Genomic DNA, 18121 nt, shown 5'->3' on the forward strand with positions numbered 1-18121 from the left:
TACCAATTAGGTTGTCCTTAGCGGTTGGGTTAAGTGGAGTCTTGAAATTATCCCCATCCTCTTAGTTTTCAACTTCAAGAATGTTAACCTTGTGATGTTCCTCCTCATCACAAGATGAATCTAAAGAGGAAGAAACATCAAACTCGGTAAATCGGGGCTTATCCTCTAGAATTTGCTTATCAGATCCCTCATTTTTTTGGTGGCTTACACCACCGATAGCTGGAACAGGGATGGAGGTCGGGTGACCTAACAACTTTACGTGATCGCTTGGGAGACTACCTTGGCCGACCGACTCAAGAGTCGACCAACCGTAGATTGCCTTTAGAGACTGACTGGTCTCTGGTAGCTCATTTGGCCTAGCATAGATATCAGGGCTAAAGTCGTTGAAGGACTTGAGATCTGAGTCAGTCATACCGGAGGCGCATTATCTTATGATGTCGACTGATCTGCTTGTATTCCCATGGACAGAACCAGCTGTCGAGGATTTGTACATGACTATCTATTGTTAAAATATAAAAAATAGGGATATTTGTGTAGTCGTCAAAGAGTATCGCAAAGAGGGACACATATTTATACAGATTCAGGCCTCCAAATTGTATAATAGCCCTACGTCCTATCTTGTCTTGATTATTTTTAGGATCACAAAGTACAAATGAGGTTGTGTATGGATCTAAACCTAAAAACTAGGTGGGTTTTTATGTTCCTACTACTAAAGATATAGTCAGATGGGGATTATTTTTGCCGTGGATCTTCAATAGGCGTTGATCTTCTATCTGACTAGACTTGCTTGGAGGTTCGCGATTTCTGAAATCTGAATGCGAGAGTTGCTTGTTCTAAGGTTTCTAATTGATTCGAGATTGGATTGGCTCCTAATTGAGTTTTCTTTGGATGTGACTCTCTTCCCACCTTATATAGTCTGGGGAACTAAAGCATGACCTACTCAGACTCCTCTAAACGCAATCTATCTGAAATGCTAGACTCTCAAATTAGGGAATAACTTACCTATTCAGTAAGATTAGTTTTCCTTTAATTTTATCTTCATATCCTGCTCCTTGGTAACCACGACTAGCCCCGAATCAAGTAGAATACGTGCAATCCTCATATACCTTTTATAAATATACGGTATTTATAGAATATATAATATTAATTATATATTCTCGTCAATATCTCTTCTGCATCATGGCTTGCCACTAGTCCCAAATCTCCCTACTACAAAGCGAATAATTCGAATTACAACATCAATGGGGAAAAGCATGAACCTGGACAATACAAACATCCATATCGCAGCCGTTCTTTCGGGAAGGAAAAAAAGCAAGCATCCATATCACTTTTACCCAAACGCCGTCCATATATGGTGCGCTGCAGCCATCGAATGGTTTCTGCTTTATGCACAAGTGATGTGATGCCACCCCGGTCACATGTCGATCAAACTCTCTAGAAGGCTAGGACCAAGTAATTTCTGATTTCTCTTCGTACATGCATGTTAATAGTTCTTGCTGTGAGGAGCATCACCACGGCGTGTCATCGATCAGTTACACCAGACCGCACATCGATCCGATCCGCACAAAGAAGTGGGAGCAAAGCAGGAGGTTGAACGGAAAGCAACATCACTACATCAGTGCCGAGGTTCAGAGTGGGCACAGTGCATCGATCGACATCAATATTCTTCCATGCGTTCCTTCAGTTTCATTCATATGTGGCGTACTGGCTTGTCACAGTGTCGAGTTGCCAGTAAAAGGTAATTCTTGTTTTGGTTACCTTTTTCCAGTTGATCATTTTTTGTTTCTAATCTTCAATATTGACAACGAGAAAGACTTAGAAAATTGGGTGACATGTTTTTTTCCTAAGGGAGGATTATATTAAAAATTTGGTACAGTACATCCCCATTTTACAAAGAAACCCTGAAAAACAAGAAAATTATAAAGATGTCGCATCCAGGTCCTTCCATAGTCTCCTTCTCCGGTGACCTTCGTTGTTGTGAACGTCGCCCTAGATAGAGCCCCGCCGACCACCAAAGTCAGAGAACGATCCTCGTGCATAAACCACCGAGCAACCCCAAACATCGGACACGCTACAAGATCCAACACTCTGAAACCAAACTGAAGCGCATCTAAGGCTATGAAGGTACATCGGCAGTTGCCTCATCGGGTTTGGCACAGGAAGTAGAGATCCGGCACCTCCAACCTTAGATCCACCAAAGCTGGAAGCCCGGTTTCCCCTTTCGCAATAGTAGACTTTGAGATCGATGACCCGAGCACACAACCCACAAAGGGGATGACAAGGAGCTCCCTTCCATTCGCAAATAGAAGGAGCACAAACTAACCTCCCACAGACCAAATTGGAGATTGAAAGACCACATCAATGTCCTCGCGTTCGTCGTCGCCGGAATCGTTGCGCGAAACAGGAGCTTGGTCGGACACCAAAACGACTCCGTTGGGAACTTTATTTGGCCTAAAAACCTAATAGCTAGCAGATCTACTCAAGGGGGTGGGTCCCCGCTCCCTCTCGCCGCTGGTGAACTCGATGGAGAGGGGGGGGGGGAGAGGGATGGGGTGAGCAGAGAGGTGCCGGATTGGGAACCCTAGGGGTCGTGTGACGGCACTCAGGTTTTTAAGGCCACTTGTGCACTACAAAATGGGTGACATGTTGTCCACTAGTGTCTCAATTACATCTATTGTTTTGAACTTTGTATCTTTTATTCCATTTCTATCCTCCAAACTTGCAATAAAATTTTACTTGCCACACTTCCCCACTGGGCACAGCCTGCCCCATGTGGTTTGGTCATTTTGTGCACGAATGCATGTAGTTTCATTTCTCTTTTTTTCCCCTCAGAGTTAATGGATAGTGAACCCGCTTTTTCCACCATTCATCTTTGGGGTCAGCAGTGTGCCAGCAAAAGTCCGGTTCTACGGCACACTTCCTGTTGTTTCGTTGATTCCATAGATCGACAATAATCTAATTTTTACCATGTATTTCCAAAGTAACGCCAATGCTAAGAAAAACATATAGAATATTCCCCCGATACCGAACATGTGTTCAATAAAGAAAATGGATGCCACAGGTGTCTACTGTTACGCAGAAAAAAAATTGTGGTTTGCCACTGAAACAAACATCGGTAAGCACTCAGAGTTATAAGTTCCATAGGAGAGGTTTCCATGCAAATCTGATCATGTGATTCCTCCTAAATATTTGATGTTACAAAACAACCCCTATACGTAACCACTGTAACACCCAACGAACCTCTCCATTGTGTTAAAACCAAAAGGAGAGAGAGAGAGAGAGAGAGAGAGAGAGAGAGAGAGAGAGAGAGAGAGAGAGAGAGAGAGAGAGAGAGAGAGCACCATTGGACATACATCTTAGTGAATGAAACAGAGGGCATGCATTCAGAAGCAGATGTCCCCAATTGTTTACATGTTGTGACAGCCCAAATTCGTTAATCAGGTCATTAAGTATTAGTGAGCATCATTAGCATCATGTTTATTTGTTTTGAGCAATTTTGGCATGCAATTTAAAGTTAAACACAAATTGTTAAAGTCAATATTAACCGATGTTTTGTTAAGGAACTCACAAAATTGCTAAGAAACATAAGGTTGGAAATAATTTTAGAAATTAGTCCATGCCAGTTAAAGAATATTAGTGGATTTTTTCCAAATTTTTGGGAATTAAATTGAAGGCATAAAAATTTCAACAAGTTAGAAAAGGTTGCCACTTTGGAGAATTTTAGTTCAAAATTGGCTTAGGCTTTTTGGATCAAACCAATTCAAATAGGTTGCATGTGAATTATAGTTTCACACAAATTTTGTCCCACGAATTTTGGACCACAGAAAGATCTCCAAATGGATTAGAGAAGTGGATGGAGATTTTTTCAACGATCGGCTACTGTTCAGGCGACCTATCCCTCTCTCTCCCCTCTCTCTGGCCGCCGCTTTTGCTGACTTCGGTGGCTGGCAAACGCAGCACGCCATCGAGTCACGCCTGAGCCTTCGAGAGGAAGCCTTGGCCACACGTCTTATCTCCTCCCCCTCGGCCCTCTCTCTTCTCTCTGCTTCACTCTCTCCCTCACTTCCCTCTCTCTCGGCAAAGCAGAGCTAGCACGCCCACGCGCCGCTGCATCAAAATCCGATGAGCCCAAGCTCCAATCCACTGGGCCTGAGATGTCTGAAGCAAGGAGGAAGGCCTCGAAGCACCCTCGGCCGTTTCCCATCCGAATCCGCCGCCGGTCCATCGCGCAGACGCCTTCTTCTTCATCTCTGATGGCTGAGTTTCGCCCCTCTCTGACGAGCCGCTGAACCACTGCCTCTCTGGCCCAACCAAACCCACGGTGAGCTTCCCAGTGACCCCGTAGGGCTTTTGCATGTGCTCGTTTTGCCTTGTCCTGTCGTCGACACGCATGTTCGCACGAGCCACCCGTCGTCGCCGCTTGTGTGCACATTGTTGGCCGTGCCGTTGCTGGGCCCATTGGCAAGTAGCCATGCTGTTGCGTCTGCGCGCCTGCGTAGATGTCATAGGTGCCTTCGGTTGGCCTGTTTGCGTCGCCGTTCGTCGTCGAGACGCGGCGACCAAGCTGGCGGTGTGCTGTCACCGCCGTGCACCGCCACTGCTGCCCTTCTAGTTATCGCCACCGGCTACTTGTCGGCAGGCCGTTTCCACCGCCGCTTGCCGCCGGTGAGTGCTGGTCGAGCCGCCGGCCGGGTGAGTGCCATGGCCGAAGGCCTTTTGACTCAAGGTCAAATAAGCCGAGCCCGCCTTCATGATCGTGGCTAGCTCGGCCTGAGTGCAAAAAGAATTCCGGGCTATTTTTAATTCGGATATTCCAGAAAATACAAAATAGAATTGTTTTATATTGTTTAATCGGCTGAACCTTGTAAAATACATAGAAAATTGTATGTCGCTCCAAAAATTGTGAAACCAATTTTGTTGGGTTTGTATGAGCGTAATGTACATGTTAAAAATACTAGGAGCTATGAAATATATACTGGAATTGGTTTAACTAATGAAGTTAGGTTTAAGCTTTGTTAATTCATAATTAATTATTGGTAACTCCAAAATTGATGAGATCAATTTTGTTAATCTAGTTAATTTATGCCCTATTCAGTAAAAATGGTCACTCTCATGTTAAACATAGTTACCTTTCTATTTAGGGTTAATCTTGGTTGTAAGCTTAATAAATCCATAAATTGTTAGATAATTAACAATAATCCAAGTGAAGAAAATCTTGAGGCTTTAAACTCATGGCATGAGGCATTGTACCGTTGTCATACACTATAGAGCATCCGTCATTGTACGTCATTCATGCTCATCATTGCATGCGTACTTCAGTAATGAGCGAAGATCCGGAGCGTGACGCAAGCACGATCGAGGACAACACTAACCTTCCGCATTTCTATGAGTCCTGTGCGGGAAGTATCGGGCAAACCCCGGAGCAGTAAGACAAGCATCTAAGCATACTGCACCTTTTGTTCAAATTAAATAGAGTCTAAATTGATAAATTATACTTTATGTATGTTTGCATATGTTGAGTACAGTGTCGGGTTGATATGGGTAGAGCCTATGTTGATGCATTCTCTCTACCTTGACTTATTGATGAATTCTTATCCTTGTAGCCTTGATGATATAGTTGGTGTCTAGCTTCAAGAGTTATTCGAAATGGTTAGCAATGCTTAGATCCTCGGTAGAAGTCGAGCGACGGTACTGCCGTTGTTCGCGAGCCTAGGGCTTAATCACTGTTCACAAATATAAAGATGAGGTTGAGATGGATGGTTGAGATGTGAGATTGAGGCGAGATGTGGACGGTGTTAGGGGTATCTTATGCCCAGGAGAAGTCCTCTGGGCAGTCCGGGAGATGAGCCCGAATGCTATAGACCGCTTGCATCGTTTAAGACCGTCTGTCGGTGCAGTTAGCTCTAGCACTTTTCGTACTCACCACATGATAATCTAATGTTAAGGTAACCCGATTATCATATGCCGTGCCGACACTTGTCTTGTGGCTCTATGACGCATAAGAGAAAAAGAAAAGGAGAGCAAGGTGGCGGGGAGCCGGAGGTGTCCTGAACACGCTCGCGGTAACCCCGGTGTCATAGGGGCATTGCAAGTGGGTGGTTCTGGGTATGAGAAAGGTTGACATGAGTACCCCTTGTGTGTACTTTCGCGAGTAGCACAAGCCAAATGGTCCTTAAGTCGTGTGGGTAAAGTTGTACCCCCAACAAGGTATAAAAACATTTCAAAATGACGCGCTCTCGGTCATGAGCATGCTTCCGTTCATTTGCATCGGTCGTAGAGTTTACGAATGTGAGATAACGAAATGGTATGATGAAAATAGTTGGTGGGTTTGTTGATGAGACAGTTCATTTCGCATATGTTTATGTTGGATCTATTTACTCTATGTTTAGGTTGGTTAAATGTAGGTGCTCACACATATGTGTTTAGATTCCTTACCGCATATGTTTTACTTAACCTTGTGGCCTACTCTTACTAACAGCTCAATGCATAATCCTTGGAGTCGAGCTATGTATATGTGCTCTATGTGGATTAAGTCTTGCGAGTATCTTCGTACTCATGCATACGCTTTCAGGTTCTACTGGTGAGGGTGATGCGGTGTTTGGCTACTTCGTGCCCGCCGATGCAGGTGGTGGGCAAGAGTAGTGCATCCTACTCTGGTGAGGCGTAACTTTTGGGATAGAGCCTAAGGGCATATGACTCCACTTTCCTTTTGTTATTGTTAAGGTTTTAATCTTTCGCTACGTAGTTTCTCTTTTGTGTAAACTATTGCAAATGGTTATATGCTTAAGAACTTGTAATATAACTTTAATTACTCGTTCTTTCTTAAGCTATGTTGTGATGTACATGTTGGAAAGATATGTGTTCCGATCTTAGTCACAAAACACGTGCTGGGACTAACGGGATAGTATTCTGGTTAATCATTGAGATTGTGATTATGAATAATAATCCACTTGATAATTAATTAGAATACTATTTAAATGGTTACTCACACATATTGGGTTAATTGTTAACTTTATTGGGGATTCTCAATCATCCATCATGCATACTAGTACTTCTGTATGCCTAATAAGTTTTGGTTACTCTATAATGATCGATCACACAGTAGCCCACGAGACCATGATCCAAATGCCATTGATAATAGCTAGGCCCAATAATCTGCAAGTTGCTTCTGTAAAAGTAGCAAACTCTGCCCATTCGGTTTATTTGCATTTGTTAGCAATTAAACAAGTATGATCCATGCCATGCACGATGCATAGATGGAGCATCTGCAATATAATTCTGCAACATGCAACTGCCTGCTTTGGATCGATGCAATCATATGTGGTTTCGGTTGAGATCCATCCATTCCTTAAATCTGGCATCGAAGTGCTGCAAAAACCGAAGGAAAAGAGAAAATAGCTAGGATGATGCATGCAGTCAGGCAGAAGTGGACAACATTAAATAGCATTTGCATGGAAAGCTTCCAATGAAAAGGACTGGAAAATCGACAGGATGCCAAAGACGGGGAAAAGAGCAGGTGCCCATGGGCCAAGAAACAAGAAAACCTACCAACCTGAACATGCACATGGCAAACTGGCAAAGCCACCGTGTCACACCCGTCATTTTTCTAGAAAAAAAATCCTCAGAAATCCCTCTCTCTCTCCCATCCCCATGATCCGGCGCTGCTCGCCGCCGCGTGCTCTAGGGCTCTGCGCCGCGCCGCCTGTCCCGTCGCCGCATGTGCAGTCATCCTCGCGCCCAGCACCGCTGCCGTACCCATGTTGTCGCCGCATATAAGAGGAACAGTGCACTCTTCCTCCTCCCTCCGCACAACACCACCTCTCTCCCTCCCCTCCACCCGAGCAAAGCACCGCCGCCGCCATCACACCGGAGCTCACCGCCGATGAGCTGCATCGTTGCCGGCCGCCGCTATCTTGCTGTCGCCCTCACCGTCGCTAGCCAGATCCACCCCCCGCCCAGGTCGGATCTAGCCGCCGCCGCCCCGCCTTGCCGCTCGCCGGAGCCCACCGGTGCGCCGCCGGCGCCTGCCCCCCCCCCCCTCTCCTCCTCCCTCTCCCTCTTACTGTCTCCGCCCAAGCCGGCCACCTCTCTCCCCCTTATCCTGTCTTTATCTCCCTCCTTGACAGGTGGGCCCGCCCTTTAGCCGAGCCGAGCCGCCTCCAAAGCCGAGCTGAGCTGAGCCGTCGAGTCGATCCCGAGCCGAGCTAAGCCGAGCCCAAATCGAAATATTCTAAGAATATTCTGGTATTTTCCTTTTTCTGATTTTACCTCCCGGCAAAACTTCTAAGCCTGTTTCTCCTCCGTCCTAACTCCGTTTCAGACGATTCTTCCACCGATACTCATCTAAATTCGAGATCTACCCAATCATGTCAATTTCATAATTTTTGTAATTTAATTAGTTTTTAATATAATCATTTGATTGACTATTTATGTGTGCGCTTTTGCCATTTATTGCGTTTGTTAGAGGAAGACGCGTTTGAGAAGACACAGAGGATCCGAAGTCTGAAGAAGGAGGGGACGAGGACTTCAATGAAGGCAAGTCCTACACCGTTGATCATGTTGATCCTATATTTTCAAACACAACCCATAGAGCCCTTGTTTCAAATTATAGGGATATGCATGCTTAGGTTAATAATTGTAATTTAAAAATATGCTAATTTGGTTGTGACCTAGATTGTTTATGGCATGCATTGATATTGTCGCCTTTATTCCATTGAAACACTAGAAGGTCCCCAACATCAACTATAATGATTGTTTGAACGAATGCTTGTTTACTACTATGCTTAGGATTGCTTTGCTCAAATGAAAGAACCAGGATAATTACATATGGTAATCATACCATTTTAAAAAGTGTGAAGTGTTGTGTGGTTGGTGTGTGTGTAAGATATGTTCATGAAAGTTATAGTGTGTTTTTGACGGGGGTGAGTAAGGTACCCCACAAAGATGGGAATTACCTTAGAGCAATGTTCGCCTTTGTGGTGTTCTTGCTGGGAGACACTTACCTTGTTCGTATAAGGACCGGTTCGTTGTGGCATCCTACCTAGTATTCAATCATACAACCACAGGACCTGAATGGACAGGACTTGACCCAACCACTTCAACTTAGTTCGGTACCCACTCGAATGTCGGTAGTGGCAACAGGGATCAGGAGAAGACTTGGGCAGTGCGTGACTCAAGGTCCGGCTGGTGATGTTGTTAAGGCTATGTCAGAGCCTTGGGATTGTTAAGTGATCTTTCCCGTGAATATTCTAAGGCCCCTGGTATCTTAGTGTCCTATGGGTGGATATTGTGGCTATGTTGTGAGGATGTTGCGTCTCGTTATGACAGTTCCACCAGTTGCTAAGGTTGGAGTCTGTGCATATCTTGTAGGTAAAGTGTACAAACTCTGCAGAGTGTTAAACCTATCCGGATAGCCGTGCTCTCGATCAAGGACATGCTATGGTTCGGTCACAGTGATTAGCTTTTCGGTGTGTGTATCTCCTTGGCATGTGAGTGGGTAGTGTGCCCGTGTTTTCAAAAAGTGTTGACTATGTGCCTGGAGTATTTCGGACTGTGTGTCCACTAGCAAAAGAAGTGTGGGAACTGGAGGGATGGAAGTATCTCCCCCAGGGCCAACCACCCTATAAGCTCAACTCATGTGTTTCTCTCCAAAATGTTTTAAGATAGTCTTTGCAAATTGAACCTTGCATCGAAAACTAGCTTTCTGTAAAACCTAAAGACTCTACAGCCTTATCCTTGATTGACCTTTAGCATCTAATATCTCCCCTTGAGGTAGGACTTGCTGAGTACCTTATGTACTCACTCTTGCTATATGTGGATTTAGATGATCCAGAGGCCGACTTCGTCGAAGGTGAAGATGAAGAATAGAAAAGTTGGGTTTCGTCCGCACTCAAGTTGCCTATAGAGCTTGGGTCGCTTTTGCATTGTCTCCATTGTGCTATGAGACTATGTTTAATTATGCCTATGAGTCTTTATTGTAATGAACTTTGTGTTGTACCCTAATATCGTACTTTAACCGATATATGACTGTAATGTCTAATTCTATTGGAAATATGTGCGTATCAGCTACTGATCCAAGGATTGGTATGAGTTGCATAAGGTGTCCCGAAGGAGGGGTCCGATAAAGTGGTATCAGAGACATACTTGACTGTAGGGTGAAACCTTGAATTGGCCGAGTAAAGGAGTAATAGTTTTATAACAAATTAATTTAATAAAAGTTTGCTATCATCCCTATTGCCTATTTACCTTAATATTCTGTTTTAATAAAAATGTTTTTCACTCGATCCCGCCTCACCTTTTTTCAAAATTTTGGCAGATGGAAGGAGACGGATGGACCACCACCTACTGCTTGGACGTGCAAGGTCTCCCCCTCATCCTTTGGGAGACCCTGATGAGGTTTGGGTACACTCAGTGCCTGGAGTATCGTGGATGAGAGTACCGAGAGAATGGCACCAACAAATGTGAAGTCCAGGTCCTTGTGTTCCAGACACCTGAGTATACGGACTGGTAACCGTGGAGTATTGTCGCCTACGGAGCTGAGTACAGCGATACCTATCAGGAAGCAGACCGCAAGGCCCTCCTTTACTTCTGTCAGAGGCATGAGAAGGATACTAGACGTACCCCGATGAAGTTCTTCCCAGTCAGTGACCGCACACGCCCTGTGTGGCATAGCAGGATGAGAAGGTTGGAAGGTCTAGATCAAAGGGAGGACGACCCTACCTTAGTTGCCACAGTAAAATACCTCCTTGCCCTGGACCAACTGTATGGGGCTTATCTCTTTGAGTGGAATGCATGCATCCAGATGGCTAAAAATTCTGAGACTCGAGAGAGAGCTCTGAGGATGCAGCTACAACAGGTTCAGGAGGAGGCATCAGCTGCAAAAAAGCGTGCTGAGGAGACTACCAAGGCACTGATAGAGACCTCTGAGTATTATATCAAGGAGCTCAACAAAGCCTACTTGTCTTGCCACAGGACTCACGGAGGACCCCACCGCAAACTCACTCCAAAGAAGAGGACCTTTCACCTACCCCAATTGACAGTGTCAGACACTTGGAGTTACCCAAAGTTCCCCTCCTCCCTCTAGGAGTAGCCAATGTGATTGCATCAGGCAGAGTTGTACCAGCACCAGTTGCAGTGCCACCGCCACCTCCACCAATTCCAGGAGCAGAGTAGAATGACCAGATATATGAAGATAATCCCAAAGAAGAAGAAGACCTCATTGAGCACGAGTTTGTGCACGACGATGATTCTGAGGGCAGTAAAGAGTCCGTTGGAGATAACATCATCGACCTGGATGGTGATGAAGAGAACATGGCTAGAGCTTTTGAGCAGATGCAAGACCTGGAACTAGCCAACCATGATGACATCAACCTCACCGCAGAGTGGCATGCAAGCCACCCCTGAATGCAATCTCCCCACAATCAGCAGTAGCAACATGACTCAGGAGCATCGTGAAGACCAGTGCATCATCAGTCTACCGTGTGCTAGTTACTCCAGTAGTATGTAATGGATTAACGAGAAAATTGCTCGGTTAGTGCATCGTCCTCAGGCACAACTCGATCTTGAAGATACATGCAAATTGGGTCCATCCACGAAACTTCACTTTCGAGCTGAGCCACAAGTTCCCCCATGGCACCTTTTGGGGCATCAGTCCCTAGCGAGCCCTTGAGCTGGTTATAGGTCTCGTACACCACCACTCTTTCGGCTATGTCCTCTGATGAGTTCAAAAACGGCTTTGAGAGTTTCCCTATGAAAATCATGTGTTGTCCTGGAGATTGTAAGGATGCTATGCGGGCAAGACTATCGGTGAGACAATTGTCCTTCTTTGGGATATACTTGACCTCAAGTCTGACGAATTTCTTTTCCAGCTTTCTCACCTCCACGAGGTAGTCTGTCATGGTCTTATCCGAGGTTTAATACTCCTTACTAACTTGCTTCACCACCAACTATGAATCCCCTTTCACAAGTAGGTGGCGGATGCCAAGAGTAGAAGCTACTCAGAGTCGAACGAGCAGACCCTTATATTCGGCTACGTTATTCGTGGCTGGAAAATTAATATGCAAAGTGTATTGCAAGCTTTCCCCCGTTGGAGAGATCAGTATAATCCTAGCCCCTGTACCTTGAAGCGTGAGTGATCCATCAAAGAATAGAGTCCATACATCCGATAAGTTGCTACATTCATCCTAAGGTTGATTGGGTTCTGTCCATTCGGCCACGAAGTCGGCGAGTACTTGCGACTTGATTGTTGTTCGAGGCACGAAACAGACGTCGAATTCTCTGAGTTCAATGGTCCACTTGGTGATTTGGCTAATTGCATCTCTGTTGTGTAGGATCTCACCGAGTGGGAATACTAATGGTGCGGTAATCTTGTGAGTCTGTAAGTAATGTCGCAACTTACGAGAGGCCATTAGTACGGCATACAGTAGCTTATGCACCTGAGGATAGTGTTTTTTAGGACCATGGAGCACTTCACTGATGTAGTATACCGGTCACTAGCTTTTTTCTTGTTTGTCTTGCACTTCTCTTTTCACCACCAATACCCCACTTATAGCACGTGGTCCGGCCGCAATGTATAAGAGTCAATTTTCATTAGGGTTGGTTCTCTTTCCACCACCAATACCCCACTTACAGCATGTGGTCCGGCCACAATGTATAAGAGTAAATTTTCATTAGGGTTGGGAGCGATTAGCACGGGGGGAGGGGGGAAGAAAGACACCTCTTCAAAAAATTTAATGCCTCACTTGCCTCTCTTGACCATTCAAACTTATCATATTGTCTTAGTAGCTTGAAGAAGGGAAGTCCTCGATCTCCGAGCCAGGAAATAAAATAGCTAAGGGTTGCCATGTATCGGGTTAGTCTTTGAACTTCTCGCACTGACTTGGGAGGTTGCATCTCTTCAATAGCTTTGATCTTCTCAGGAATGACATCTATTCCCAGGTAGGACACCAGGTAATTGAGTAGTTTCCCCGCATCGACTCCAAACGCGTACTTCTTCGAGTTTAGCATGACTCGATTCTTGCGCAAGTTGTTGAACGTTTCTTGTAGGTCATAGATGAGATCTTTCTTCTTTTTGGTTTTGACGATGAGATCGTCGATGTAAGCCTTGACATTCTAGTCGATCTGATCATGGAGTGTTATCTGCATTCCCTGTTGGTATGTGGCATTGGCATTCTTCAATCTGAAGGGCATTTTAACATAGCAATAAACTCCGAACAGAGTGATAAAGGAAGTCTTCTCCTCATGCTCTGGATGCATGCTAATCGGGTGATAACCGGAGTAGGCATCGAGAAGGCTTAGATAGTCGTAGCTAGAGGTGGAATCAACCATCTGATCTATTAGTGGCAGAGGAAAAGCGTCTTTAGGGCAAGCTTTGTTGAGATAGGTGAAGTCAACACACATCCACCATTTGCCGTTTGATTTTTTTAACCATGACAGGGTTTGCAAGCCACTTGGGGTGATCCACCTCCCGAATAAAACCCCCCTTAGTGAGCCTTTCGATTTACTCTTTAGTGGCTTCTTTCCGATCAGGTGCGAACCATGTCAGAGTTTCTGCTTGACCGGCTTTGTTTTGGGCCGAATAGCTAGTTTATGCTCAATCATCTCCCTGGGGATCCTGGGCATGTCTGACGGTTGCCAGGTGAACACGTCGATGTTTGCCCGGAGGAAGGTGATGAGCGCGAGTTCCTATTTGGGATCCAGGTTGGAGACGATCCGAACGGTCTTGGATGGCTCCATTGAGTCCAGAGGAACTGATTTGACTTCATTGTGGGACTTCATGACGGCCTTAGGCCTCGAGTTTTTCATCTCCTTTTTGGGTTGATGCTACATGGCTATGTCCAGATGTAGCGAACATGCCCTTTGTGAAGATTTTAGCGGAACATCTTAGGGCATGTATGTGATTTTGGTTATTAATGACAACATAGCAATGAGACTAACATATTTGTCAAGTATATGCTTTAGTAGGTCTCATGGATGCAATGCATGGAGAAGCCACCACAACCGAACTCAAGATTGATTGAATTGGACGAGTTCTGGACTAAATGACCTCACTAGATGATCTGGTGTTCAGGGTGTTGAACTCATAGTAGTATTTTGTCCAGAGGCAAAGTGAAGGTTGATGACTTCATCGGATAGTCCGGTGCTGTGTGTTGAACTCACCGAAGCATTTATGCAACAGAGTTACCTCGGGGCAAAAAGATATGAAGGCACATGATAGTCCGATGAATACAAAGGAGAGAGCACCGGAGTATTTGTTGCAGAGAAGGTTGCAGTTATGGAAGAAGAAGGATGAACTCACCGGATAGTTCGTTGATCATAGAGATGGTTACACCAGAGTATATCCAGGGAAAAGAAGAGAAGGTTCAACTCACCAGATGGTCTAGTGTGAATGGAATGAATACCGAATGAATGCACTGGAGCATTTTTCACAGAGAGACTGCAAATGCTCAGATGGCTCAAGACAACCCACCGGATAGTCCGGTGATGGGTTTGAAGGCTACACCAGTGTATCCGGTGTTCACATGGCTTTGAGTGGGAGTCCCACGGCTAATTTCTGAGGATGTACTCACCGGATGATCCGGTGCTTGTACTACTGTTATCACCGGATCATCCGGTATTCACAGTTCCTGTGAGCTGTTGGAGCAACGGCTAGTCCATTGGTTTGATGCTATAAATACCCATCCGCTCGGTCATTTGAAGGCGTGGCATGTTGCTAGAGTCTAGAGAACCTCATAGACACTTGAGAAGACATCTAAGCCATCAAAGTATTTAAAGTGATCATCCAAGGCGATTAAGCACAATATTAGAGAGTGATTAGTGCTTATAGGCCTAGAGAGAGTTGAAGCTAGGTGCTGCGACTTTGAGAGGGGATCAAAGAGTGATCCTAACTTGTACCAAGAGGTATGCTGACACCTTGGAGTCTTGGTGACTCGCTGACAAGCTTGTTGACCCTCCGACTTGGTGTGGAGCGGTGACAAGGCGATTGTGCGGAGAAGCAGAGACCCTTGCCTTTGTGGCTTAAGCTTCGTAGTGATCACAGCGGCAAGTGACCAAAAGAGAGGCTAGTGATGAGACCTTACCTTGGTAGCTTGGTGGCTCATTCGGCTTGAAATCTTATCTTGGTGGCTTGGTGGCTCAAGAGTCGTGACCGGGTGCCGACCGGGAGCATATCCTTAGTGCAGCTTCAACGTGAACTAGGGGTAGAGTTTATGCCATCGAGACCGCGGGATAAAAATCACTTACGCCGAGTTTGTTGTCTCTACCTTATTTATGTTTTCGCATTTACATACTAGCAATCTACCTTTGTGCATTTATCTTCTAGAGTAGTTTGCTAAGATTGGCTATAGGTTGCAAAACTCTTTTGAGCGGTAGAGAGTAGATACACTAGATAAACCAATAGCATATTTAGATAGAGTTTGATATAGGTTTATCTTGTGAAGCTTTTGAAGCTAATTAGGTTTTAAATGTCCTAATTCACCCCCGCCCCTCTTATGAAGTCACATTTCCCTACACCAGACACCGTTTGTCACAACGTAGGCCTACTTTCGGGCAGCCCCGGATGGTGATGACTCCCTCAGGTCCTGGGATCTTCATGCCCTGATAAGCGTAACACGTGGCTATTATGAATTTGGCAAGAGTAAGTCTTCCCAAGATGGCATTATATGTCGTCTTGAAATAGACCACATCGAACATAATCTTTTATGTTCGGAAGTTGTCATGCTTCTCGAAGGTGACAAGGAGTGATATATGGCCGATGGGGGTGACCGAAGATTCGGGTACTACATCGTGGAAGGCTTGAGTAACTGGCTTGATAGAAAACCGGGAGATCTGCATTCCTTCGAGTGCGTTAGCGTATAAGATGTCTAGGGAACTCCCTCCATCGATAAGAACTCAGGTAACCCTGCAGTTATTTATCGTAGGCTTGACCACTATCGGGAAGCGGCCTGACCGTACGAAGTTATCAAGGCAATCTTTTTGGTCGAAGGAGATCTTAATGTTTGACCACTTAACAGTCTGACAACCCTTGGGGATGACTGCTAAAACTTCTCTGGACACCATCTTGTACTGCCTTTTGGACTCGTAGGATGCAGAATCACCAAACATGTGGTCGATCGTCCTCTCGTTCGGCTAAAAAGATATCAGATTGCTCTGGGTTGGTGTCTTGACAATCCATGTTGTCAGAAGCTGTGGGGATTGATCCCGACTTGCTGTGAATCAGACATTCATAGTTGTCTTGGCAGCCGAGTGGTTCGAAGCGTCAATCCCGAATGGAGAGCTCACTGAGAACACCTCCAATCTCCATGACCGGCTAGGTGTTACCAACCACCAAGAGTAATAAGCTAAATGGTTCACTTGATCCTTATCAAACCTAAACAACAACTAGATGCACACTCACTACTCTTGAAGCATTAATGGAGTCCTTAATCTTCAATTAGTAACTTGCAAATCACTTCAAGTGCTCTCCCTTGCCTCTAGATGAAACACATTGTGTATGAATGCTTCTGGGTTGCAAGAGGTTCGTAAGGAAAAGCAGAAAATTGGTACCGCAAGTGTTATATAAGCACTTGCAGTGACAATTAAGTGTTAGGTAGCCGGTTATGTCACATATTATTTTCTGTGATTAGAACTAGCTACTGATGATGGTTTTTTCTTTTCTATTGATTAGCTGCGGTGGCTCTCCGTCGTGAGCTGCCATGGTACGGTGGTGTGCCCGTGGGCTGCTGCCTTGGTTGTGGCCACCTGCGTGGCGCTGGCCTGTTGCCTTTGGCAGGGGCCACCCCTCCTTCCATTGCTTCGGCTGGCGTCCATGGTGACGGCTCCGTGCCGGTCACAGCGCCTAGCATCTGTGTTTGCTCCTCTCTTTTCCCGGCCTCCTCCTCTTCTACAGGTTGGGCCCGTGGGGAGCTTCATGATGCTGGTTGGCTGTGGGGCGGTACGACTGTGAGGTGATGGTGGCACCGTGCTGGGTCCGGCTCCTGGCGTTTGCATTCCTCCTCCCCTTGCCCAGCCTCCTCCTCTTCTGCAGGTTGGGCCCGTGGGGAACTTCATGACACTAGGATGGCCGTTGGACGGCGCGGTTGCGTGGCGGCGGCGTTGCTGCTGCTTTGGTCCTAGCTCTTGCACAGGCTGACCGTGCGTGAGGGGCGAGAGGTGGGAGCCACTAGCGAAAGCCTTGGCTGGTTTTTTAGCTGGCATCGATGACGAGGACGCCCTTGGGTGAAAACCTTGGGCGCCATTCTCCTCCTTGGAGGCGTTGTCAAGGTGTCTCCCCACTTCCCTCCTCTTGAGCTTCGGGGTGAAAACCTTGTACGGGCAACTGGATGGACGACGGCGGCGACTTGACGTCGCGTCCTCCTTGGAGGCGTCGTTCTGGAGGTCCAGTTTCTCGCGCCACGATGGTCGTCAGCTTTGTGGTGGCTTCGTCGGGTTTGGCTTGAACTGCCGGCTTCTTCTGTAGGTTAACCCCTACATGCTCGTTTCTCGGCGGCTCTCCATTCTGGATTGGCTCTTCGCAACAACGATTTCTTCCAATGTGTGCTCCTCCGAAGCGACGCGCTACTGACTTGTGGTGACATAGAGGTGCGGCATGGGAGCAGGGCTCCGTGCGACCGAGTCGTGTTGTGGCAACGTGGGAGCAGAGCTCCGCCGGTCGGGTGGCGACAGCGTTGGGAGCAGGGCTCCGCCAACCGAGTTAGGCAAGACAGTCATTGGGTTGGTTTAGCGCGCGAGTTGAGTTGGATTGGAGTTGTCTGTTCTTGGGTTTACGTCTCTGGTGTGGGCGTCGTTCTGTTTCGAGGTCGTATTGTCGTCTCGGGGTTGTCTGACGGTTCCGTTGAACTGTGCAGCTATGAGGTTTTCGGACCCAGTTTCCCTTATAAATTAGATCAATTCTCTTCTTGTTTAAAAAAATCGGCAATGCTCTTACTGTTCTTTTGAAAAAATATTTGGCTAGGCCTGAAAGACTCTTGCGCTGCAGAGGTTGTCCAGATAACAAACTTCATTAGCATCAAACATAAAGAAGGGCCATGTGTTTATTTCTACGGTGAACCAACTCTTGTTGCATCTCAGTCTCTTGGTGGTTGCTTGCTGATAAATTCGGGAAAATGGCGCCTTGCAACCGTGA

The sequence above is a fragment of the Phragmites australis genome, chromosome 14, assembly GCF_958298935.1.
Source record: "Phragmites australis chromosome 14, lpPhrAust1.1, whole genome shotgun sequence".
Taxonomy (NCBI): Eukaryota; Viridiplantae; Streptophyta; class Magnoliopsida; order Poales; family Poaceae; genus Phragmites; species Phragmites australis.